This window comes from Podarcis vaucheri (genome assembly GCF_965113315.1).
Source record: "Podarcis vaucheri genome assembly, chromosome: 10".
Lineage (NCBI taxonomy): Eukaryota > Metazoa > Chordata > Lepidosauria > Squamata > Lacertidae > Podarcis > Podarcis vaucheri.
Window position 1 is genome coordinate 33,713,938 of NC_138748.1, and position 26,529 is coordinate 33,740,466.

Below are 26,529 nucleotides of genomic sequence, written 5' to 3' on the forward strand. Positions count from 1 at the left end.
ACATTGGTTGTCAGGTGTGATTTTGTTTTTCTTCAGCTCTCCTACCCCACTAGTTATTTAACCAAGAAACAATGTGAAATGATTGTGGAGGGGTTTTAAACTCAGCAACTCCAAAGTAGAAATAAAACACAACTATTGAGCAAGGGAAAGCATTTGTCCTTCACAGCAGAGTAGCAAAGGGTATGGCCAATGCTCTTTCATCAGATTTGTTCCATTACAAATCCAGAAAACAAGGGAATTCCATTGGGCCAAACTATGGAGCCACTGCTGCTCGGGGGCCGCCTTGATTTTGATGTTAAAATTATGCAGCTATGTATCTGAGAACTGTACATTAGACCTATTGATGGTTTTTATTTACTGTAACTTGAGGTGCTTGAGGTGGGAGTCACCTTCTAGATACTGCATAAAAATGAGTCATCAAAACTGTAACTCGTATCATAGCAACCGTTTCATAAATTATCTGGCTTTGAATCAGACTAGCAACAAGCTATAGTCAGAGTTGCCAAACTACTTACTATTGAGAAGTCCTATTGCAGCAAGATCCACTGCTTTAAAGACTGTTACCATGATATTGTCACAAATGTCTTGCAAAACATTTCAATCTAATTATAATTTTGCCGCAAGTCTTAGTCAGAAGATGAGGTTTTGTTTTAGATATTACATAGTAGAAAGAAGATTTGACTGTATATTGACGCCAAATGGTGATGAGCATTGAAGTCTGTGACGTTTAGATTCTAAAGATCTAATACATTCATTTGTCATCAGAGCTAAGCTGTTGCAGAGGCAGTACCACTGCTGTCTTATCATGAACACAAAGCTTATTCATTTTTCCTGATGACTTCTGGGTCACCACACTTGCCTGACTGCCTGGTCATTTGCAGCCTCATGTCTGTACGTCACTCTTCTGTAAATCTTGTTTTCTCCCATATACAGAGTGTCAATATCAACATACATCATTTTTCTAACTCAGTTTCAATATATGGGAAGAGGAGGGGGTTAGTGTGCTCCCACAGTGTCTTGCTCTTCAGTATTGCCCCAATCTGCAGATAAACTTACTTGGGGAAAACCAGAGGAGAACGTGGGTACATAGAGGCAAGCAAGCACCATAGGTAAAACCAAACAGCCTTATTGTCTTCATGGTGGGCACCTCCATTTACAAACTCTACACTTTTGGATGGATAGCTGAATTTAACGCTACCCTTGAATCAGAATATTCATCTGTTGCAGACAGGGGTTGAATTCGGATGCACAGAGGTTTCTGCCTGGATATTCTCCCCATGAATATTTTTAAAATTAAAAAACCCCATTCTTTATTATGTAATAAATGGGGACATAAGTTAGACTTTGCCAGACATCTCTAAGGAAGGTCAGCTTTGCAGTTATGCATTAGTATGATTTGTTTTGAGAGAAAAAATGGCACTTAAATATTTAAGTGTACCAGGTTCTATGTGTTTAATTTCATTGTTTAGATGTTGCATAGTTTCCCAACTATGTAGCTGCTGGCAAAAAGCAGTGGGCTGCTCTTTATTTATGTGCTGCTGCTTTTGGGAGCTTTCTTGACCGGCTGCTGTTATAAGTTGTTGCTTTATGCTTTGGAATACGTGTGTCAAAATGCATAGGATACCAACAAGCCCTCCTTTTATGGTACAGAAGATGAAGAAGACAAAGAGGAAGAGGAATTTTAGACTGTTTGCCATAACTGGTTTTATAAGAATCCCAGCTCAAGGTTTTGTTTTTATCCTGGTGCACAGAGATTCAGGCCTGTGCCTGTTCTTGCTAACAGCAATAGTTAAATGTGACTACAGTTTTCCAGCACCTTGCTAAAAATGTCCTCTGGGAACTTGGATGCCATGGCTCTCTGTTAGCAAGCAGAATGGAATTCGCAGTGCAGCATGGACTATTGTGCCCTGTTGGTGTGCATGGCACTTTGCAGACCACAAAGGAAGAGGTCCCTGCCCCAGGGACCTTACAGTCTAAAATTGGGCACAAGAAAGGGAGGGGAGGGGAATGGGAAATTGGTATGTGGTTCTTTTATTCACAAATGTTCAGGCTTAGTCACACTATGGCATGGAGAATAAGAGGTTGTTGTGCCAAAGGCTATCATCCTCCTTGCGGAAGAGCCATGCTTATTAATATGTACACACACACACACACACACCTCAGTTCTCTGTTGACATGCCTTCTTTTCCCTAGAAAATTCTGGGGAAGAGAAAGCTTGTGAGCAACTGATTCTCACCCACTATTATGTTTCACTTCTATGTTGCATTGGTGAAGCGGATATAAACAGACTATGGGAGAGTCCACTATAGCTTGGGCCAGTGCGATAGTGGCTAGAACACTGGGCAGGGTTCAAATCCCTGTTCAGCCACAAAACTCCCTTTTCCTGTTGTGGCTGCAAAGTACAATGAAAGCGGGATGGCTTGATGTTTCCCCAGAAAGAATCCGCTCCGCAGGCTTTTAGTTCATGAGATCCATAGATGGGATATAGCACAAAAGAGCAAGCTGTGTGACGTGCATATTTATTTATCTTTGCAGCACTGAGGAACAGCCAAGAAAAGGGCTGCACTTTGGATGCCTGCTGGTCAGAAGGCAGGTACACATGACTCGGGCAGCCTTCTCTTGTTCATATAGAAAGGAGGAGGCTGCTTGTGCAATTCTGGAACTTGGCTTTAGAAATGAGAGAACGTTTGAAAACTATTCTATTAAAGGGTATGTTCAGAAAAGGGACGTAAATAGAGGCTGGAATGTCATCTCTGAGGTTCTCATGGCTTATGTCAGCAGCAGAGCCCCTACATGGAACTCTTGCCTTCTTATGTATAGTTCACATAAGGACAAACAGCCGTCTCCATTCCCCAGGGAAGCCCCGATTACCAGCCCAGTGCAGAGTTTCTAAAGCGTTCCATGCAAAACAAAAGGCAGAGCCTGGATTTGGGACGGAGCAGAGCCAAGACACAACGGCACATTTAGAAAAGTTACTTAGGTAGACGGCTGTAAAGTCCTACGGTGGGGATATTTTATAGCTGACTTTTGCCAATGTAGCTGAATGAGCTACATCATTTAAGGGCAGATACGTCCACTGATGGGTGTACTTAATTCAATCTGTGCAGCTGCTCTTCCAGATCCTTCAAGTGTCCCTATTATCCAGAGATGTCCCTGAGTCAGAGAAAACATCCCAGTTTCTGATTTGATCCTGGAATGTCCCACTTTTCCTTAGGACATCCCTGTTTTCAGTGGAGAAATTATGGAGGGTATGGCAGGATGTTCCTATTTTCACTATTTTGGAGGGTGTAGAGTTATCTGACCCCTGAGCCATCTAAAGGCAATCCTGGGAAAGTTTTTTTACATGTTTAATGCTTTATTATGTTTTTATATATGTTAGATGCTGCCCAGAGTGGCTGGGGCAACCCAGCCAGATGGGTGGGGTATAAAGAGTAAAATAATCATTATGGAATGGGATGTCCCTATTTTTATTGGAGAAGTGGTTGGAGGGTATGCTCTCCTCCCTAACCCCCACCCCCCAGTAGAAAACGGGCATGTAGAAAACAGTCTCTGTGCTTCAGCTTCCAGCACGCACAAATCGCAGATGGGGGAACGTTACACAGCATGCTGAGGGAAAACTTCAGATTGTGTTTGAAGAAAGATGAGCTACACTAACATTTGGACATGCACACATTTGACTTAAATTGAGAAGCAATATCTATGCAGAGTGGAAAATAATCCCCAAAGCTGAACTCCTCATTGTGGTTGGGCTATATAGATTCATCTTAAAAACTTGGCTATATGTAACTACATCTCTATAATTTTTTTTTTGTTTTTTTACACTGAACATGCTCCTTTGAAGGTTCTGCTAATGTTTGTACGATTATGTGCTAGTTTGTAAATATGGTTACGAAGCATAAGAATCAGGAAACTGGTATGTTTTCATAGCTCTGCTTCTGCCCACAAGGAAGGGATTCAGTGTGGCCGTCAGACAGCCGTTGACCCCATTGGGATTTCAGGGCCTACTGATGACGTTTTTAGTTCAGATAAGCGATCCCGGCCATGCCTAATGTCAGTTTTGCAAAACAGAACATTTTTTTTTAAAAAAAAGTCTTCTTAATGTTGTTGTCTATTCTGATTCCATAAAACTTTTTGTTGTGCGCCGCTTTGAAATTCTTCAAAGATAATAATAATAATAATAATAATAATAATAATAATAATAATAATTTATTATTTATACCCCGCCCATCTGGCTGAGTTTCCCCAGCCACTCTGGGCGGCTTCCAATCAAGTGTTAAAAACAATACAGCGTTAAATATTAAAAACTTCCCTAAACAGGGCTGCCTTCAGATGTCCTTTAAAGAGATGATAGCTGCTTATTTCCTTCACATCTGAAGGGAGGGCGTTCCACAGGGCGGGCGCCACTACCGAGAAGGCCCTCTGTCTGGTTCCCTGTAGCCTCACTTCTCGCAATGAGGGAACCGCCAGAAGGCCCTCAGTGCTGGATCTCAGTGTCCGGGCTGAATGATGGGGGTGGAGACGCTCCTTCAGGTATACAGGACCGAGGCCGTTTAGGGCTTTAAAGGTCAGCACTTTGAATTGTGCTCGGAAACGTACTGGGAGCCAATGCAGATCTCTCAGGACTGGTGTTATGTGGTCCCAGCAGCCACTCCCAGTCAGCAGTCTAGCTGCCGCATTCTGGATTAATTGCAATTTCCGGGTCACCTTTAAAGGTAGCCCCAAGTAGAACACATTGCAGTAGTCCAAGCGGGAAATAACTAGAGCTTGCACCACTCTGGCAAGACAGTCCGCAGGCAGGTAGGGTCTCAGCCTGCTTCCAGATGGAGCTGGTAGACAGCCGCCCTGGACACAGAATTAACCTGCACCTCCATGGACAGCTGTGAGTCCAAAATGACACCCAGGCTGCGCACAGTTACCCCATTCAGGACCAGGGAGTCCCCCACACCCACCCGCCCCCTGTCCCCCAAAAACAGTACTCCTGTCTTGTCAGGATTCAACCTCAATCTGTTAGCCGTCATCCATCCTGCAACCGCCTCCAGGCACTCACACAGGACCTTCACCGCCTTTACTGGTTCTGATTTAAAAGAGAGGTAGAGCTGGGTATCATTTGCATACTGATGAACACCCAGCTCAAACTCCCTGATGATCTCTCCCAGCAGCTTCATATAGATATTAAAAAGCATGGGGGAGAGGAACCCTGAGGCACCCCACAAGTGAGGGCCCAGGGGTCTGAACACTCATCCCCCACCACCACTTTCTGAGCACAGCCCAGGAGGAAGGAGCGAAACCACTGTATAACAGTGCCCCCAGCTCCCAGCCCCTCTAGACGGTCCAGAAGGATGTTATGGTTGATGGTGTCAAAGGCCACTGAGAGATCCAGCAGAACTAGGAAACAGCTCTCACCTTTGTCCCTAGCCTGCCGGAGATCATCGACCAGGCAGTTTCAGTCCCATGGTGAGGCCTGAATCCCGATTGGAAGGGATCCAAATGGTCCGCATCCTCCAGGCGTGCTTGGAGTTGTTCAGCAACCACCTGCTCAATCACCTTGCCCAAGAATGGAAGATTTGAGACTGGGCGATAGTTGGCCAAATTGGCTGGGTCTACAGATGTTTTTTTAAGAAGAGGTTTAATGACCGCCTCTTTCAGCGGGTCTGGGAAAGCTCCTTCGCAGAGGGAAGCATTCACCACCCCACGAAGCCCATCGCTCAGCCCTTCCCAGCTTGCTTTTATCAGCCAGGATGGACTAGGATCAAGAAGACAGGTGGTTGGTTTCACTTGTCCAAGCAGCCTGTCCACATCCTCGGAGGTAACTGATGAAGCAATTAATGCATTTTTCAAACAAATAAATAAGAAGGCAAAGTTTCAATAAAGGGAGGAATTATATTGGAGTCATAGCACTCTAAGCACGGGTTTTGTTCGGCACCTAACACCATAGTTAGACATATATTATGTATGCAAGAGTTTACATCTGGAAATAGAGCTGCCTTCTGCTTTTGTGGCATAAGGCTACAAAAAGGTGCTCATTTATATTCTGATTTCCAGTTATGCCAGAGTGTCAGGGAACTGACCTCAGAGGGAAAGGAGGTGATAGGGCTCCCAGAGAATGGGAGAGACTCAACAGCCAAAGCAGGGACCAGCAGGGGGAGCGCGGGGTCTCTGGAGGAGGATCTCAGGGATACTGAGAGAGATGCAGCAGCGCAGGCAGGAAGCAGGGGGGAGAAAGGGGTGAGAGACACGTCCAGTGAAAATAGTGGGGAGGTGTCAGAAGCAATTGCAGGGAGACCCATGCTTCGTCGGAAGCTGTCACGTCGTGAGTCCAGGAGACGTGTTTCCGTTAAGGAACTTCTTTGTTGGAGGCGTTTCCGCAAACAGCCACTGTCGGACTCTAACAGTGACTAGAGCAGACATGTCTGAGGAGCTCTGTCACACACAGAGGTTTGTGGGGCCGCACAAACTCTGAAGGGGCACCATTTTAAGCACAAGCAGCTAATCATCCCCTAATAGCAGTCCGACAGTCTCTGTACGCTGCCTGTGCAGGAGAAAGCATCATGAGCGACCCAGCCGGAGCAGGGGGAGGAGCTGATCCAAGCTTGGAAGAAAGATGCCGAGCATTGGAGGTCCAACTGGCGCTGCAGACGGCGAGGCTCGAGGAGAGGAGGGCTCAAGATGCAGACAAGAAGGGGAGAACCACTCAGTTCCCCAGAAAGGTACCAGGATTGGTGCAGAAGTTTGGGGGGGACCCCAAGGATTACCATGCCTTTAGGACTGAAATGCAATATGCCCTGAATGTCCAGTTTGATGAGTTCCCTGATGAGGAATCTCGAGTTGCTTTTGTAATTGGGCATCTTGAGAAGGGCGCGCGAGACTGGGTTCGACCCCTGATGGCAACGCACAACGATATCCTAAAGGACACTATGAAATTTTTTCGTGCAATGGATATCATGTTTTCCAGCGACGTTGAGGAAGGGGCGGTGCGCAGACAGTTAATGGCTTGCAAGCAGGGAAGCAGATCTGTCCGTGAGTACTGGACTGAATTTACCATGCTGATTCACAGATTGGGGTGGGATTTATCGGCAGCACCCATTCAGATGCTATTTGAAGAAGGTCTTTCTTCAGCTGTGAAAGACGAGCTGGCCAGGAGCCCCAGGGCGGTGTCTATGGATCAGCTGACCAAATCTGCGCTGACCATTGGAGCGCGCCAGGAGGCAAGAGCCTTGGAGAGGCGGGAAGGGAGAGGGGAACGTTGGAAGGAGTTACGCATTCCAGACATTCCTGAGCCAGCTTTCCCGCCGGCAGAGCCGATGGAAATCGGAACAGCCCGCGCGCGCGCAGTTTCAAAGCCCAGTGAGGGGGCGAAGAAGGAGGGAAAGGGAGCCCGGAAATGCTATCTCTGCCAACAGCCAGGCCACTTTGCCAGAGTCTGCCCCCAGAGGAAGGAATGGCAAGGGATGGTGGGAACTGTTGAGGGGGAAGAGCAGGGAGAAACGGAGCAGGTAAAAGCCAACGCCTGGTTGCCATCAGGGCACTGCAGCCAGGCCAAAGAGCAGTGAAAGTGCCCCTTCCCCAAGTGCCAGTGCCAGAAGCTCCTCGACCGGCTCTAGTGATTGAAGTGTCGCTAGAGCTGCAAAATGGACACCCCCTAAAAATAAAGGCACTGTTGGACTCAGGCAGCTCCTGCAATTTTATGAGCAAGGAGTTTGCTGCTGAACACCAGATACAGACTATCCCTTTAAGCAACCCCCTGCAGGTGACCACGATCGATGGCAGGGAACTGTTGGGAGGAGGAGTCAGCTTGCAGACCATCCCAATGATAATGAGGGTGGCAAGGCACACAGAACTGATAGCGTTTAATGTGGCCACCTTGGGAGGTGCTCCCATTATTTTGGGAATGAGCTGGCTAGCCCTACATGATCCGCTGGTGGGCTGGCATCAAAGAGTGGTTTCCTTCGGTTCCGCACATTGCTTAGAACACTGCAGGGGGGAAAAGGGGTCAGCAGGGGCCCAAGCCACCCTGGCAGGGACTGAAGTAGTGGAGAAGGGGAAGGTGCCACCACAGTATGCTGATCTCAGCGACGTGTTCAGCGAGAAGGAAGCTGACCAACTACCTCCGCATAGACCCTTTGATTGCCAGATCAATTTACTCCCTGGAGCACAGCTTCCTGTAGGCAAGTTGTATGCCATGTCAGACAGGGAAATGCAGGAGTTGCGAGCGTTCATTGACAAGAACCTGAAGAGGGGCTTCATCAGAGAATCCAAGGCAGCGGGGGGTAGCCCAGTGTTTTTTGTGGACAAAAAAAACACGGACAAGCCGAGGCTGGTATGTGACTTTCGGGCCCTAAATGCAGTGACAGAGCCGGCGGCTTTTCCTATGCCCAGGATTGATGATATTTTGACCAGGGTGCGGAAGGGAAAGATTTTTACAAAGCTGGACCTAAGGGGGGCGTACAACCTGATACGTATAAGGAAAGGGGATGAATGGAAGACCACCATGTTCACCCCTTTGGGGGCATTTGAATACTTAGTTATGCCTTTTGGATTACAAACAGGCTCCGCGTGTTTTCAAGCTTTCATGAACCACGTACTGGGGCCTTTGCTCTACAAGAATTGCGTGGCCTTCTTAGATGACGTGTTGGTGTATTCGGAGAATGAGGAGCAACATGTGAGAGACGTCAGAGAAGTGTTGAGCAGGCTGCAAGCCAACCGACTGTGGGTGAAACTGGAGAAGTGTCAGTTTCATACCAAGGAGGTGGAATTCCTGGGGTACCGCTTGTCAGACAAAGGGTTGGCCATGGACCCCGGCAAGGTTCAAGCGGTGCTGGAATGGAAAACACCCAAGACCAAGAAGGATGTGCAGAGGTTCCTAGGGTTTGGAAACTTTTATCGTAAGTTCATCCGCAACTTCGCCCACCTGACGGCGCCCATCACGGACTGTCTCAGCAGCAAAAAGAAGTTTGTTTGGACGGGGGAGGCGGAGCGAGCGTTTGAGGAACTGAAAAGGGCCTTCGCCTCTGGCGAACAACTTCTACATGTGGATTTACAAAAAAAGCTGAGGGTCGAAACAGACGCGTCGGACCGAGCCATAGGGGCGGTGCTTCTTCTGCAGCCGGGGAAGGAGGGGTCGGAGTGGCGACCGTGTGCCTTCTTTTCGCGGAAGCTGAACAAGTCTGAGAGGAACTACACGGTGTACGACCGGGAACTTCTTGCAATTTATGAGGCCTTCCGGAGATGGAGGCACCTACTAATTGGTGCACAACAGAAGGTGCAAGTGTGCACGGACCATAAGAATCTAGAGTATTGGAGAACTGCGCGAGTGCTCAACCAACGGCAGTTGAGATGGGCCCAGGAGTTCTCCAAATTTAACTTTGAGATTTGTTACGTACCAGGCCCGGAGAACGTTAGGGCGGACGCTCTCTCACGCAAACCTGAATATTTGGAGGGAGAGGGTGTACCCGAAGAGACCCATGTCATTCCCGAGGACCGCTGGGTGTGTGGGGCGGCATTGGTGGGGCAAAGGGAACTGGTAGAGGGAACGGGGCAGGATGTATACGCCCAGGACAAACTCAGGAGTCTTAGGAGGGAGGGAGACAAACCCGGGGGTTTTGAGGAGAGAAATGGGGCGTTGTACTACAAGGGAGCGTTATACATACCTGAAGGGGAATTGAGGGAAAAGGTACTCAAGCAACTGCACGATAACCCCACAGCAGGGCATTTTGGGCAACACAAAACCATGTGGCTGGTTACCAGGGAATTCTGGTGGCCCAAGGTCAGGGAAGATGTGCGTGAATATGTGAGAGGGTGTGACCGTTGCCAACGAGCCAAGGGGGAGAGGCGGGCACCGGCAGGTTTATTAGAACCACTACCCACGCCGGAAAGACCGTGGGAGGCAGTGGCAATAGATTTTATGACTGATCTGCCCAGGTCCAAAGGGAAAACAGCCATTATGGTGGTGGTAGATCTGTTAACCAAGATGGCACACTTTATAGCCTGCTCACATGCGGTCACAGCAGAAGAAACCGCCAAATTGTTTGTGGAAAATGTGTTTAGGTTGCATGGCGCCCCCTTGAGGGTGGTTTCGGACCGAGGGAAACAATTTACTTCCAGGTTCTGGAGGAAGCTCATGAGCTTACTGCATGTAGAGGTTAATTTCTCTACTGCCCGTCATCCAGAAACCAACGGGCAGGCGGAAAGAGCTAATGGTGTCCTCCAGCAATATTTGAGGTGTTATGTTAATGACAGAGAGAATGATTGGGTGGAGAAGCTGGCGTTGGCAGAATTTGCTTACAACAATGCAGAGAACGTGTCCACGGGAATGAGCCCTTTTTTGGCCAATCACGGGTGTCATCCCCGAGCCTTCCCAGGGGGGGAGGGGGAGAACTGGAGCGTTCCAGCAGCAGAACAGTTCGTTGAAGAAATGGAAGCGATCCATCGCCAACTCCAACTTAATTTAAACCGGGCGAAGGAGGAATATAAGAGGCAGGCAGACAAAACCAGAAGGGAAGGGGAAAGCCTTAGGGTGGGAGACCAGGTGTGGCTGTCCACCCAAGGGTTACCATTTAAAGGAGGTTGTAAGAAGTTAAGACCCAAAAGACTGGGCCCATTTGAAGTCACGCAACAGGTCAACCCAGTGGCTTTCAGACTCCGGTTACCGAACCACATGAAGTTGCACCCAGTGTTCCACAGATCGTTGCTGTCACCGTATATAGGGGACAGAGAGGGGAGGGTCAATAGGGGACCAGCGATGGAGGAAAAAGAACACAGCTACCATGCAGCGGAGATCCTAGATTCCAGGTGGAAAGGAGAGCAAGTAGAGTATTTGGTAATGTGGGAAGGGGAACCGGAGTCGGAAAACACCTGGGTCAGGGCAGAGGATGTAGATGACGAGGTTCTAATTGAAACTTTTCATCAGAGATTCCCTCGAAAACCCCAGCCAGTGGCGAGGTTCCGGAGGGAATACTTCGCCACCACAGACGAAGAAGAGGAGTTGGAGGGGTTCTCTGATTCCGAGGTGGAGGAGGATTCAGCGAGTCGGAACAAAGACCGATGGAGGGAGATGTTCGAGACGTCGGAAGATGAAGAGGATTCGTTTCGGGGTTTCAGCTCCTCACCGCCCAGAGGAGAGGGAGGGGGCGGGGGGGAAGGGGGCCCTGGAGGGGAGGTGGATGTCAGGGAACTGACCTCAGAGGGAAAGGAGGTGATAGGGCTCCCAGAGAATGGGAGAGACTCAACAGCCAAAGCAGGGACCAGCAGGGGGAGCGCGGGGTCTCTGGAGGAGGATCTCAGGGATACTGAGAGAGATGCAGCAGCGCAGGCAGGAAGCAGGGGGGAGAAAGGGGTGAGAGACACGTCCAGTGAAAATAGTGGGGAGGTGTCAGAAGCAATTGCAGGGAGACCCATGCTTCGTCGGAAGCTGTCACGTCGTGAGTCCAGGAGACGTGTTTCCGTTAAGGAACTTCTTTGTTGGAGGCGTTTCCGCAAACAGCCACTGTCGGACTCTAACAGTGACTAGAGCAGACATGTCTGAGGAGCTCTGTCACACACAGAGGTTTGTGGGGCCGCACAAACTCTGAAGGGGCACCATTTTAAGCACAAGCAGCTAATCATCCCCTAATACAGAGGATCCAAAGGGAGATCATAAAAATACATATTGTGGTGTAGAAGGGAATTGGGAGAAATGGTATAAGGTTATCAAATCCTTTCTTTAACAAGTATGTGGTAAGTTTAAGAACACAGAAAGATCCCTCTTGGTTCAGGCTACAGTTCAGCCTTTTGTTCCCAAGGTGACGCAACCAGAAGGCCCCATGCAGGCTGTGCAGGCAGTAGCAAGATAACATCTTGTATAATGGCCAAGTCACTCTTCAGAGACAGCCCTCTTTAAAAGACAAGTTTTCAATAGACACCTAGATACAAAAATAAGAGACACTGGCCAAAGTCCACCCATTTTGGTGGTGGGCTTCACAGAGGAATAGCGTAGGTAGTGGTACATTGCCAAGCTTTCTGAAGGTGTCAGGATAAATGTGGTTGGGACTGCTGCAAAAAACCCAACAACCTAACAATATCCCTTCAGATGTCAAATGTGCAAGGTTGAAAATGTTTGTATGCTATGTTGGTGATAATAAAAGCTTTATTAAGTTACGGGGATGGGTGGGAATCTAACAATTATAACCCCTCACCATTCCATACAGGTTTCTCAGTTTAATGTCAAAAGAAACATATAAGAAAAACAACAACAGGCAGAGTAAGGGAAGCACTAGGACTCTGGTTTTGAAACATTTCCCCACCCATATGCACTGATGAACTAAACATATTTCACGCAAAAAAATATGTAGTTATAAGCAACTACAATCTTCTAGCCAAGTTGCCCTCGGAAACCTTGTTCTTATATATTAATAATAAAGATACCATATTGTTTTCTTTAATATTGGGTGCTCTGCTAGTGCTTTAAAATGACTGGAAACCAAATTAAAGTTAATACGTTGTCTAGCAACCCAGAGAAACAAACATTTAACTGTTTTCTTACAGTGCATGCCATTTACTTACTCCACGCAAATGAAACAAGCTCACTGCAAGGAGTAAGTTAATTGTCCCTCTTGAGAACGTGCTGGAGGTTTAGACTCTGGATAAGAGATGTGCCACTCCTTGTGAAAGTTATCTGAGCCTCATTAATTCTTTCTAGTCAAATCAACCCCTTCATTTTTACTCCTCCTTATGGAGTCCAGACCATGCCACAAGGTTGGAAGCATGAAATAAAGTAGTTCAAGAATATGGTGGGGGGGGGGGAGAGAAGGAGGAGGGAACAGGGAAAGGTCACATTTCCTACCATTTTTTTAAAAAGTCTTTCCCTGTTGCACTATAGAATGGATTATAATGATTCAATTATTAGACCCATTGCTCCAGAGCTCTAGTTGGGTAGAGGCCCTACTGCTGGCCCAGATTCTTTCTATTTAGATATTTATTAAGGTTTTCCATTAAAAAAACACCCAACATATCCATTTACATATCACATAGTTTGTCTTTTTTTAGACCTCCCACAACTTCTCTAGCAATCATTCGTAGTACAAATCTTATCCTCACATTCCTTTGTTACAATATTTCCATTGTGTTTTATATTTCTGATCTTATTTACCTTCTGGTAATATTCCCCATTTTTCACAAAGCTTCTTTAAGACACACTAGCGTTGTACCCTCCTCACATATATTTTTCAAATACTCCGTAAATTTCCCCCAGTCCTCAAAAAATCTATGGTCTTTTTGATATCTAATTTTACCCGTTAATTTGTCCAGTTCTGCATACTCAGTTAGTTTTGACCTCCATTCTTCCAGATTCGGGACCTCTTCCTGTTTCCACCTTTGAGCTAACAATGTCCTTGCTGCGGTGATCGCGTATTGAAACAGTTTGCTGTCTCTCCTACTTATATCCCTTCTTGTTATCCCCAGCAAGAAGGTTTCTGGTTTCCTAGCAAAGCTATATTTTAGCATTTTCTTTAGTTCATTGTATATCAGCTCCCAGAACCCCCTTACTTTTCTACAGTCCCACCACATATGCATAAATGATCCTTCTTTCTCCCTGCATCTCCAACACTTATTACAGGTCTTGTACATTTTTGATAGTTTTACTGGTGTCATATACCACCTGTAAACCATCTTCATTGTATTTTCTTTTAGTGTGACACATGCGGTAAACTTCAAGTTCTCATTCCATATTTTTTGCCAATCATCCAAATCTATGTTGTAACCTAGATCTTTGGCCCACTGAATCATAACTCCCTTCACCTCCTCACCCATTGTGTGCCATTCCAACAAAATTTTGTACATTTTAGAAATTATTTTACAGTCATTATTCACAATTTCTATTTGAAACTTTGAGTCTTTTTCTTTATACCCTTTTTCTTTCTCATCCTTTTTAAACATTTCATTTACTTGGCGGTAGTGCAACCAGTCATAGACGTAATTTTTTACTTGTTCATATGGTTTTAACCTCCACTTGCCCCCTTCCTTCCCCACCAAATCTGCATAGGTGGCCCAATCACTTCTCATATTAATTTTCTTAACTCCCATGACCTCTAGCGGGGATAGCCAATGTGGAACCCCTGGTTCCAATATATTTTTGTACCTGTCCCAGACTTCCAGTAACGATCTACGAAAAATATGGTTTTCAAATGAACCGTAGCCTTTCTTCTTTTCTTTCCAAAGGCGCGCGTGCCAACCAATTCTGGCATCGAATCCTTCCAGATCTAGGAGCTTTGTATTTTTTAATTTTATCCATTCTTTTAGCACTGCTGGCCCAGATTCTTAATTTTTTATGATGTTGGCGGTGGGTGTTAATAATGCTAGCCACCAACCTGAGTTTTGTAGTCTCATAGAATGGGGCTGACGGGCTGTGGGGAGTAGCAAAAGGAAAAGAAGAGTTGATGGGGGAATGCTCCATGAAACCAGATCTCTTATTTGTATTCCATTTTGGATGATACAAGAAGAGAAGCTACAATTCTGTGGTTCCGTTTTCCCGACTATATTTACATGGAAAATAGATGTATGAAAGTCAGAACTGCAGTTAGCACTGCAGTAAATCACATTGCCTCTGACTTAAATGGTTGTTCGCTGTCAGCAAAATGAAATGCTTAAAAAAAGGGATCCAGAGAGATTATTTTTTCCTAAACATCACCATCATTAAGGTTTTATATCCAGAGGCTGTTCCCCTTCCCCCGCTTCTGCTCAGTGTTACAGATTTATTTTTAAATATGATAGAGAGCCAATTACACGATGGGCATTTTTTTTGTCTTTCTTTTTTCATTACATAATGGTAAATGGAGTATGGGAGTTAAACCTGGGAGATCTCAGTCAAGTACACAAACTGGGTGGCCTTGGGCAAATCACTAGTGCTGTCACTCCATGTGTAAAGAATAGGAACCTGCCTGAAGTGTCCTCATGAGGGTGAACATAAAGATGGCAAATCAATTTGCACAATAAACCCTTCTCCGGATAATTTAGATTTTCATCAAAATGTGTCACATGGCAGCTGAAATGAGCTGAATTAACTCTAGTGTACAGATAGACTTTCAGTATGGGACGTATTGCTTTTCAGACATCATCTGCCATTGTTTGGAAAAGATGGATGTTTCTGAAAGTGAAAAAAGACTTCATTCAAAAAACAGACTGGAAAATGAGCCTTAACAATAGATCTTTATTAGAAAGGGCACCGGACTGCTATGCATGTTCCACTTGTTCATAGTATTGTATCGTTCTGAGTCAGCTGGCTCAGGCAGGAATAACAATCAGAGTTCTGTACAGCAATAATTGCTTGCTGAGGCACTAATTGGAACAAATTGCCCCCCAGGGGTAAAACATTGCATGATCTTTGCACCATTGAATCTGTCCATTTCTCAAATACTGCAGTGAGATTTGAATGCAATACAATTGTGATCATGGTACTCAAGCAGGAAAGAGGTAGGCAAGTGAGTAAGATCTGTATCATTTTCAAGATTTTCACCTCTGAAGGATTACTTGCTAATTAGTCATCTGATGTATGATGAGATAAAGCAAAGGACTGAGTGTAACAATTTACTTGACAAAAATAAAATGTGGTTTGCTTCCCTAGTATTTCACAGAGTACTTTCTCCTGTATGAACCTCCTCCACTCCCTCGCAAGGCCTTAAGGTTGACTAGTATAGCCTACTCTGCTTTACTTCATTTAATGGTGTATGGTTATTGTCTGCAAGAAGAAGGGACATTTTGTGGTGGTGCCAGAGTTGTGGATAACTCTTCCCAAGAAATGTGCACATCAGGGGTAGCCAATACAGTATGACTGTTGGCCATGCTGCCTAGAGCTGACAGAAGTTGCAATCCAACATCTGTAGTACACCAAACAGGCTTCTGCTTATGTCTGTTCCCTGGTCTCCTTTCACAGACAGGTGAAAACACTTTTAATTCTGCCAGGCTTTTAGGGGTTAGGGGAGATTCTGTTTCTATGTAGTTGTAAATTTTGTTTTTTGCTTAGCTGTTTTTCTATTTTATTAAGATTTTTAATGTGTAGTTTTTGAGGGTTACAATTATTAGATATATATATATATATATATGCTTGCAAAAGGGCTGTTTTGATGCTAAACTATTACTTCAAAGGACACACCCAGATCTTACAAGAACAAAAATCATCTTGCTAGATTTGACTACAGGTTCATCTAATCCAGGATGCTGTCTTCAACATTAGCTGGTTAGATGCTCCCAGGATGCTTACATGACGGGAGACAACCATTCCAGTTTCCCAGAAGTTAGCCCCATTGAACCAACAGGATTTACTTCCAAACACACACATAGGATTGCATTGTTAGTTTTTACAGAGCATTCATGGTTTCCAATGTTTTTTCAGTCATGTTCTGTGATTATTTTTCTGGGTTGATGGAATATAAAATAAATTAATAAAACAACAACATACATACATACATTTGCAGCAGCAGCTTTTCCAGTGTGGTTAGACAAAGTACTATTAAGCCTAATTGGAGCTCCTTTGTGTTTAATAGGACATTTCCTAAGTACAGCTGCTGCCAGTTTTATGGTTTATTTATGAGTGTCAGGGAGGGAACTAATATTGAATGGCCTATTAATTGCCCTTGAATAACCCTGCTTGATTGCCTAGTGTCAGTTTCTGTTCCTATGACAGAGAGAGGGAGTAGAAGGCTTTGATTCTGTTTGCTTGGTTTTCTTTCTTTCATTCATTATTTCCTCAATGTTTCATTCTCATTTTTATAATGATACGGTATAGTTGTCCAGTTCCACCTGAGCTTGGACGCCACAGGGGAAACAGACACAGTGACCAGTCTATGCCAAGGTCAAGCTGAGAGCAGACAAGAGCAGGACCTTGGACAGCTCCAGCAGAGCCTTGTTCTCTGAAGCTACAGGTGTTGCCTCTGCAAGGAGCTAGAGAATGGGTTGGCAAACTAAGGCCTGCGGGCCAGATCAGGCCCAGTTGCCTTCTAGATCTGGCCCGCGAACGGTCCAGGAATCACCGTGTGGATCGCCAGTGTGTGGGTCACCAGCGTGCACGTTCTTTCCCTCTCCCTCACACGGCGGCACTTTTCTCCTCTTATCCCAGGCCAGGCGCTGTTGAAAGCAAGAGTTGGCTCTCCCGCCTGAAGGGGGCGTGTGACACCAGCTGCTGCTTTTCCCCCCTCCTGCTCCTCCTGCCTCTCCTTCAGTCCGCCCTTCCTTCCTTCTCCATGCCCCTTTTCCGCACCGCTTCCTCGCTTGCTTGCTTTCTTCTTCGCCACCTCCCTCCCTCCTTCATTCCTCCCACGGCATTCAGGCGGGTTGTTGCGGTGGCCGTGGTTGTGGCCGCTGCTTGCAGGTTGGCAGGCAGCTCTTCCTTCCCCGTGGTGCAGCAGCAGCAGCAGATGGTGGGTAAAAGCTCCGGCGATGCCCCGGTTCCCCTAACTCTGTCCATGGCTCCTCCGTTGGGGCTGCTACTTCTGTCTTCACCAGCCAACACAACCTCCTACCCTGCCACGGTGACTGACTGGCTGGCTGGAGAAGCCCAACTGCGGCTATTGGGATGACAACTGGGACAGGTAAAGTGAAGCATCTTCAGGCCTCTTTGCAGATGGATGAAAATCATTCTCCCTCCCAATATAGTCCGGCCTCCCACAGGGTCTGAGGGACAGTGGTCCGGGCCCCTGCTGAAAATGTTTGCTGACCCCTGAGCTAGGGTCAATGGAAGCCTTATGGAGGTTTGCCAGACCTAATGTATGGTAAGCTCTGCCTCCCTGGAGGAACCAGCTGGCTGGTTAAATGTCTCTCACCCTATTTTGTAGGGAGATAGATGGTGGGGCTGTGTCGTTTGGTCAGGAAGGTCCCCAGTAAGGTACAGGAGGTAGCCTATAGCAGTGTTTCCCAACCTTGGGTCTCCACCTGCTGTTGAACTACAATTCCCATCATCCCTGACCACTGGTCTTGCTAGCAAGGGATGATGGGAGTTGTAGTCCAAAAACAGCTGGAGACCCAAGGTTGGGAAACACTGGCCTATAGGTCCTTCTCATAAGAGACCTCCACCATCCATTGCAAGATTCTTGGTTGTGAGTCATGACAATTATTCCACTACTAAAATTATAAGAAAAAAATTGAGAGAAAATCAGTAACTAAAGCCTCCTCTCCTCTGGTCAGCAGAAATAGAAACCGACCCTGCAAATTTTCAAGGGGAAACGGAGATACACTCTTTAACACTAATTTTCCACCAACTCTCATATGAAAACAATGGCATGTAGGAAACATTTAGCCAGTGTTCCTGAGACCCTTTGCTAAATAGGCTTATCTGTGAACAAACATTATAGGATGATATTGGCCATAAGGAAGGGCAATGGTCGATGATATAGTAGTACAATATATGCTTGTGTGGGAACTACATTTCAACTCTGTTTCACCTAAATTGTGGGAAAGTAATACCTCAGTGGCAGACTAAAGGGCTGTAGAGTATTCTTTTTAAAAAATCTAGATAGGTTCAAACATATATTTTTGCTAGATCTGGAAAGCTCATTATAGCAAGGGTATCATTATAGCATAAGGAATTCATGTCTGTGTTCAAGAAACCTATGTGGAACCTATGCAACTCTGTTAGTACTAGTAGATCTTGTTGTGTTAGTGGTGAAATGAGTGGAGCCCATTGGAACTTCCCAGGATAGGATTGTTACCCTTAATCCTTCTCCTCCTCCCTTTTTTTAAACATAGGCTTCTTACAGCAAGAAGATGAAATATAATGATTTCCTTAGGATGCAATCCTGACCACGCATACCTGGAAGTAAGCCCCACTGAATTCAAACAGACTATGAGTAGACATGGTTAGGATTGTGCTGCTAAATTTTATTTTATTTTTTCATTTTAAACAGAAAGTCTTCTTTTGAGACTAGTTCTTACCAGTACATTTCAGTATGGGCTGGAGCTTCTCAGTCATGCAGACCATAATTAATATCTTTTACATTAGAGCTGAACCACAAACCACAGCTTTAAAGTATAACTTTTTGAAATCTTGATCTGGCAGTGTTCACCAATGAGTACTTTCGTACCATGGAAGTTGAATGGCACTGCAAATAAGATTAAGCAGAAAACCAAAGCAAATAACTTGCAGTTTGGAAAGCAGAAGTTGGGCCTTGGGTAGAAAAAAGACTGCTCAGCTTTAACAAACTCTATTTAAAAAGTCAGGACTGTCCAACAAGTGGAAACTCTGTGTAATACTGTTTATTTGAAACCTAAAGTAGTTTAGCTTGTATCAATAAATTAACTCATTTAGATGTCATTTAAGCTGACCTAAATGAGAACTGAAGCAGTAACAACCCTGGTTTAAGTACATATTGGATCCTTAAACTCAGTCATAGCAAGCCTCACTCAACCAAGAAAACTAACAAAACCAACTGTTTGCATTCTCCATTTGTAACCAAGGAAAGTAAAGACACATATACTGGCATTGCTTTCACTCATTCTTGCTCCCAAATTGAGGGTTCATTTCACACTTAACATGTAATAAGTTTGCCGTCAAACATACCGTAAGTTTGCAGCACAATCCTACACATTCCTACCTCAACCCATTAAGGCTTTTTAGACTCATCTACCCATGTACTATCTGAAACCAAAGGCGTCCATTGGTTGCCAGATGTGAAATATATTGGCATTATTTTCAGCTCTCTTACCCTGCTACTAGAGGCATGTAAGCAGAGACTATATGGCCATCTGTCAAAGATGCTGTTGTTGCTTCCCACATTGCAGATTCTGCATTCAGCAAGAGGTTGGAGTAGACAAGTGCCAAGATCCCTTCAAACTCAGATTCCTCAGATGTAAATCCCTTCCTCAAATTTCAATAGAATTAAAGATAATGTAATTTACTTAAAGTAGGGATTTTAAATGAGTGGCAGTTAGGAAAGTGTTGCATTTTATTTTTTGTTATCTGCAGTTTTATGTGCCTCTGCTCCCATTCCATAGTTCAGTGGAGATTTGAAGCCGAACTTCCAATTGTTTAAACCATGGGTCGGCAAACTACGGCCTGCGGGCTGGATCAGGCCCAACTGTCCTTTGGATCCCGCCTGCAGACGGTCCTGGAATCGCCGATGGATTGGCATGATTGTTCAGGCTGTGCCATATTTTTTTTTTGCAATTTTTTTCAGGCGCCACCCCCCCCACACACACACCATGGCAGTGCCCCCTCCCTCCTCCTGGCTTCTCCCTGCCCTGTGGAGGAAGGGAGCTGGGCTTTGATTGGTGCCATCCAATTTGAAGCCTCTCCGTGGCCCAGACTCGCCACCCGCCCGCCAGCCTCTCTGTGCATGGCCGCGCTGTGGGCGCGTCGTGGGGCTTCGGCTGGAGATTGGTGCACCTGCTGCCCCCCCCCCCGCCTGGTGCCCGGGAAAGCTGGCCCAGAAAGGAGAGGCACTGCCACCAGCTCCCAACCGCAGGCAAAGCAGTGGAGGAGGTAGGAAAGCGGGGGATGGGAGGGGCTGGAGGAGAGGGGGGAGACAGAGAAGCCCCCCCCCACGTTGCATGTGTGTGTGCACCACAAGGTCTGAGAGGCCGTGATCCGGCCCTCTCCTAAAAACGTTTGCTGACCCCTGATTTAAACTCAGCACTGTCTCCACAGTACTATACATCATACCTGTCAATGTTTCCCCTTTTTAAAGGGAAATTCCCTTATTCCGAATAGGATTCCTCACAAGAAAAGGGAAAAGTTGACAGCTATGCCATATATTTTGGAAGAAGTACAGGCACACATATATGCAGGGCTTTTTTTCAGCCTGACCTCAGTTCCAGCAACTCTCAGGTGGCCACCATTGCCATTCTAAGAGAATGAGGGATATGTTCATGGTGAATTCCGGTACCTCTTTTTCTGGAAAAATAGCACTGCATATATGTGATCCTGATCTGAAATGCACATATTGAAGTGGTTGGTGAAATTTGGACTCTGTACACATACAGGTCTGCTGCAGCATCCAAACCTGAATTAAGGGTAGAAATCTCAGAAGAGAATGTGCAGGTTTATAACTGAACTATGGCTATCACTGGAACTATGGTGTTCTCTAGGAGAAGGCACCCATAATATGTTGCAGTGTTGGCATTACCTAAAATAAGGTTGTTCATTTGAAATCAAGGACATCTGGTAACTCTGGACTCAGCTATACAGCTGAGCTATACAGCTGTATAGCTATACAGTTTTAAGTGTGTTTTAAGTCTAGTATACAGTGTGACACTAGATGGTGAGCCTTATAGAAAATTCAACGTATTTTTAAAGATGCATTTATTTAAAATGCATTTTCAGAACGTTTTTTTTATGTGTGCAGAGCTAGGGATCTGGATTTGTAGCTTGCATCTCTCTCTGGCTCTCTTGCAGAGCACAGATAACTATGGCAAAATGCAAGAGTTTCTTAGCTGACAGTTAGGAAGAATACCAGATGCATATTCACAGGGTAAACTTCTGTGGACAAACTCTACTCTCTGGCAAAGGAATAAATATCAAGGTAGTTTGGCAAACTCCTTCAGTCTCATTCCAAAGATACTATCTCTACCTTCCTTTGTACTCAGTTAAGGGCCTAATGACCTTTATGGGGGAAATTGCATTAGATCCAAAATAGAGATAATCCCGACTTCTACTTACCTGGGAGTAAGCCCCATTGAATTCATTAGGAATTACAGCTAGCCATGTGTTACTGTAATTAATGAGAATTAAAGTCTTGCTGACCACCTTCAGCCCCCATCACTTTCAACGTGTGTACTCTAAATATGACCTATCCTAATATTTATATGCTACAGATAAATACACTGCAGTAGGACTTCTACACAGAAAAGATCCCGGGGTGCTTCCAAACAGATGTTTATTTTGGGATTGGTGGTCCTCTTCATGTGTGCACGCTTTTTTGCAGTGTACATATGACACCATAGTTATCAAAATGCCAGTCTGTTATTTTCCTCCCATTTAGAACTTGCACACGTAACCCCCTTAAAACACAACTAGGTTGTACTTTTTCTCAGTTCATATTGAAGCTGTTTTTTGGGGGGGGGCAGGAAACACATCAAAATGCAATATTTCATAAGAAACTACAGGATATATAAGGCATAGATATGAACTGAGTCAAATGTCCTGCATTCACCACTTCCCAAACCAGCAGATGCAGAGGAACGCATGGGGGTGTATACAGCCTTAATCTGGACTGACCGTTTCCAGAAGAACTCTAAAAGTTTTTTTAAAACTGTTGCCAATGACCTGATTGAGATATTGGTGGGCATATTTTGGGATATGAATATGAGCACTATTCTCTGCAAGCAGGTTGCCTGGAAAACAAAGTACCGTATATGAGATCATAGGCTGTTCCAGAATCATAGAGTTTCAAGGAATTTTAGGATTATCTAGCCTCTCCCAGCTTCTCCATCAACAAACGAGTAAAAATCACATGCTTGTGAACAGCCACAGCTTCATCTGCTTGTTTTAGATACTACAATTCTTCGCAACATGAAGGATTATAGTGAATACTCCCATCTTAAAACCTCTCAACAACAAATCCTAAATTAGCAGTGGGAAACATTCCAAGGCTTTGCGTCAGAAGAGAATCACAGTATTCAGAACTTTATTGTTTTGGATATCTCTCAAGATCAGGCTGTGTGTGTGTGTGCGCGCGCGCGCATGAGAGAGAGGGAGTGTGTGTGTGTTCATGTTTTGAAAGAGGCCAAAAATAATCTTTTTAATGGAATATTATTTATTTCACTGCCCTGCAAGCAAAATATATTGCCTGATATATTAGATACCAAAGCAGGTAGTATCGAATTCCAACTCTTTAGATCAGGAATGTGCTAGCTTTCAAATTTGCATAACCAAAGGAGTGTCTGCCAGATAAATATACGGTAATCTACACACGTTTATTAATAATTGTTTTTAGACATAGTACCAAAAGAACGTCTGCAATTACATTGTTGTGTTAATAAGGGTACACCATTAATGATTCAGACAGCATGATAAACATTGAATTAATAATTCCTTTGGAACATCCAGACCAGAAATGCTAGTAGCTATTCAATGCATTCTAGTGAGTAAGTGATACTTGGCAAACTCTGTGTTGAAGGCTTGATCTGAGTCAAGAAACTGCTTTCTGGAAACAAGCAAGGCCCCAGGATTCAAAGTCTTAACAGGGAGGAAGTAGATGTACTGTAAAACTCCCAGTGAGTTTGGATGTTTGGTACAGTGACCTGTCATATTAGGAATATTCAGGCATTTCCTGAATGCTAACAGTTTAAGGAGATGGGTGGGGTGATCTAGGGATGGAGTTCCAAAACACAGGTACCACCATTGCCTTTTGTGGAATCAGATACCTAGTGGCCACCAATACCTAGGGAGCGTAGGCACCTAAAGTTACATACTCAACTGGGTGCCAGATGCTGCAGTGCCTGCCTAAGGAACAAGGATGACTCTGGAATAAAGGGATACTCATAAGTAAGCTACTCCTCACTTGTAGACCCAAGCAACATGGATGGTCCACAGCTGTGTTGTCAGACTGTGATTCTGGCCCTGATCCACTCTTAGCTGCTCTGCCTGTGAGTCACCTGGCTGAAGATGTCAGCAAGGTGTTGGCTCTATGGTGATGTTGAATGGAATGTCCTTATTTTAATCTCAGGAATGTTGGAGCATATGGGTCATCAGAACTCTGATCTCATCTTCAGGTAAGTCCTATCCAAGCAAACACAGATGATGGATGGCTTAATAATTGAACTCTGTTCTGGTACAAGGCCTATAGTAAGTTCATGGAAGGAACGTTTCACATCTCTTTCTCCTTCTCCCTGTGCCCCCTGAAAAGCATTGGGAGGGTTGTGGGCTCTGCTGGACCATGTGAGATGGGGAGTGGTGGCTGGCTGGAAGAACTGCTGGATTCCTGGAGATCAAATGCAGCAGCAATCACATTAACTGCCTAAGCTCAGTTGCTTATTCCAGAGATAAGCCAAGGCTTTGACAGGATGGTGTTCTATGATCACCAAAATCTCATTGAGGGCATTCTAGAAACTAACAGGAATCTAATCCCAGCCAAATCAAAAGACAGAAATAGGACACCAATGTCCCCTGGGTATCTCAGCAACAGTGTTGAATATTTAGCCATCATGACTGATGTAAAATACTGATGTTTTTTATTAAATTAATAAATATTCCTTAGATATCTTACAACAAAACAATATGAAAATAATTAAAATCAACAATGAAAGATAGCCAAAAATATGTCCTTACAGCAGAGATGGCAAAGAACAATTTACATAGTTTCAAAAAACACAGTTGAAAAACCAGGGAAGAGTACAAATGTCTTGGCCTGGCGACAAACTGGCTATATAGAATTCATCCCTCTGGGGGCACTATTCCAAAGCCTGGGAGCCACTACTGAAAAGGCCCTTGGTAGACACTTACCTCGCTTCATTTGGCAGGGGCACCCAGAGCAGGGTCTTCAGAAAAAGATCTTAGGGCTTAGGTAGGTGTGTGCTGGAAGAGGAGAAAGGTGATGCATTTGGCTCTTTTGAAGCCATGTGGAGTTACTTGTCCTTGCCCAAAGTGTTTCACACATGCATTGTTGATTGTCAGGTGAACAAGGAAGATGTGGCTATTCCAGGGCCATTGACAAGGATGGTGCTATATTTCAAACAGTTATAAAACACTGCAATCCATACACACACATATAAATCCAAAGTATATTTGCAAATACAAATATTTGGGTCATTATGCAATTTTAGTCAATTAGCTAAATTGACTAATTTGAATTGAAATTATCCCATTAGCAGAGGAGTCACCAATGTGGCACCTGTGACTCTCAAAATATTGAAAAAAAGTGTGACTTACAACACAAGAAACAAAAGCTGTCATTGTTAGGAGGAATCACCTTACTTCATATTTTCTTTTTCATTGTTAGCATAATGCTCTGGAACCCGTGCTATTTTTCTAGGGGGGGGGGGAAGGTGCTAGAACTCACCACGAACACATCTCTTATTCTCTTATAATAGCAATGGCTACCACTAAGAGGTGCTGGAACTGAATTTCAGTGAGTTCCCGCTGGAAAAAAGCCCTGCCTAGAACCAAGCGTTCCAGAAAACAAAAAGTCTGTTCTCAGTAGTCAGCCGACTGATAAAAATACAATAAAAAAATAATAATAATACAATAAAAAATGCTCAGCTCCACTGATAGTAGCTGTCAACAATAAAAATCTGCTACACACTACACAAATGAATCAACTTGAGCTTTAGATGTTTAGTCAAATGCAAGGACAAAAGCTTGCAGCCCTAAAAACACATATTCTGCATATCTCCCAGCAACCCACAGGGGGGAAATTGAGGCAACTTCCCAAGATGATCATGTGATTCCTGCTGCCTGCTTTGACTTCCCCCTGCCCACTTGTGACCAGAAGTTTTCAAGTGTCTCCCTTTGACTTTATAGGCTTCCTGGGGGCTTTTGCTACTGGTGTGTTTAGAGCTCACTCCATCATTTCCTTTCAAGAGCTGCCGAAAATGGCACTTTGGAGGAAACAGATGGGCTGAGTGTGGCAGTTAGAAGGCTTATTATCACCCTGAAATGGTTTCTATAGCAACTAGAGAGATGCTGGCTCATTGGTCTACCCTCCTACAGGAGTAGGTGATGGCTCATCAGACTGGCAGGTATGTGGAAAAAGCTCTGGGCACATCCTTCCACTCCTCCCCAAAACCTATTTTTAGATGGCCACGGAAATAAAGTAAATGCACATTCATACATGGCCATGCCCAGGGGTGGTTTTTTTTTGAGCAGGAACTCAGGGGAACGGAGTTCCCTTACCTTTTAAAAATTAAATAATAATAATTATTTTTGCCTGGGGGGACTGGAACAGTTATAAACCCAATAACTGACCCAAAAATTCACCTATATCTGTAATCGATAAAGTTGTGGCTATTTCTAATCCAGATCATTGTCTGCTTGAGTATATTAATCACATCTTACATTTAGCCTCTCTCTCTCTCTCTCTCTCTCTCTCTCTCTCTCTCTCTCTCTCAGTGTGTGTGTCTCACTGGGACTGAACCTGCAATAAACTAACCAACATGCATTCATTTAAGACACATTTAAAGCGCATGCCCCCATCCCAAGAATCTTGTGAACTATAGTTTGTTTAGGGTGCTGGGAATTGTAGCTGTGTGTTTAAACTTCAGTCTCCAGGATTCTTTGGCAGGGGGAGGTGCCATGCGCTTTAAATGCCCTTTACATGTATGGTGTGGATGTGACTTCAGACATCCTGGCAACCACAACTCGTGCCTCCAAAATGTGGATGTGCCTCGATTCCAACTCATCCTGCTAAGCCAGTCTCACCAAGCCAGTCTGATGTGGTTGGGAAGGGAAATTTATTCGGAGCTCACTGTTGACTCTAATGGACATGTTTATACCTCTGCCATTTCAGGGAACTCAATGTGGTGTACATGGTTTACCCCTCCTCATTTAATCCCCACAACAACCTTGTGAGGTTAGGCTGCGAGGCAGTGAGTGGCCCAAGGTCACCCAGCAAGCTTCAAAGCCGAGTGAGGATT

General features: G+C 44.9%; 1 long non-coding RNA gene across 1 annotated transcript in view; it reads left to right on the top strand.

Moving 5' to 3' along the window:
* Nucleotides 1-23,649, top strand: part of LOC309542328 — a 32,304-nt gene extending 8,655 nt beyond the window's left edge. Inside the window, exon 3 of the long non-coding RNA XR_014224205.1 lies at nucleotides 23,625-23,649. This is a non-coding gene — a long non-coding RNA (uncharacterized lncRNA). The remainder of the gene's footprint in view (nucleotides 1-23,624) is intronic.
* The last annotated feature ends 2,880 nt before the right edge of the window (nucleotides 23,650-26,529 follow it).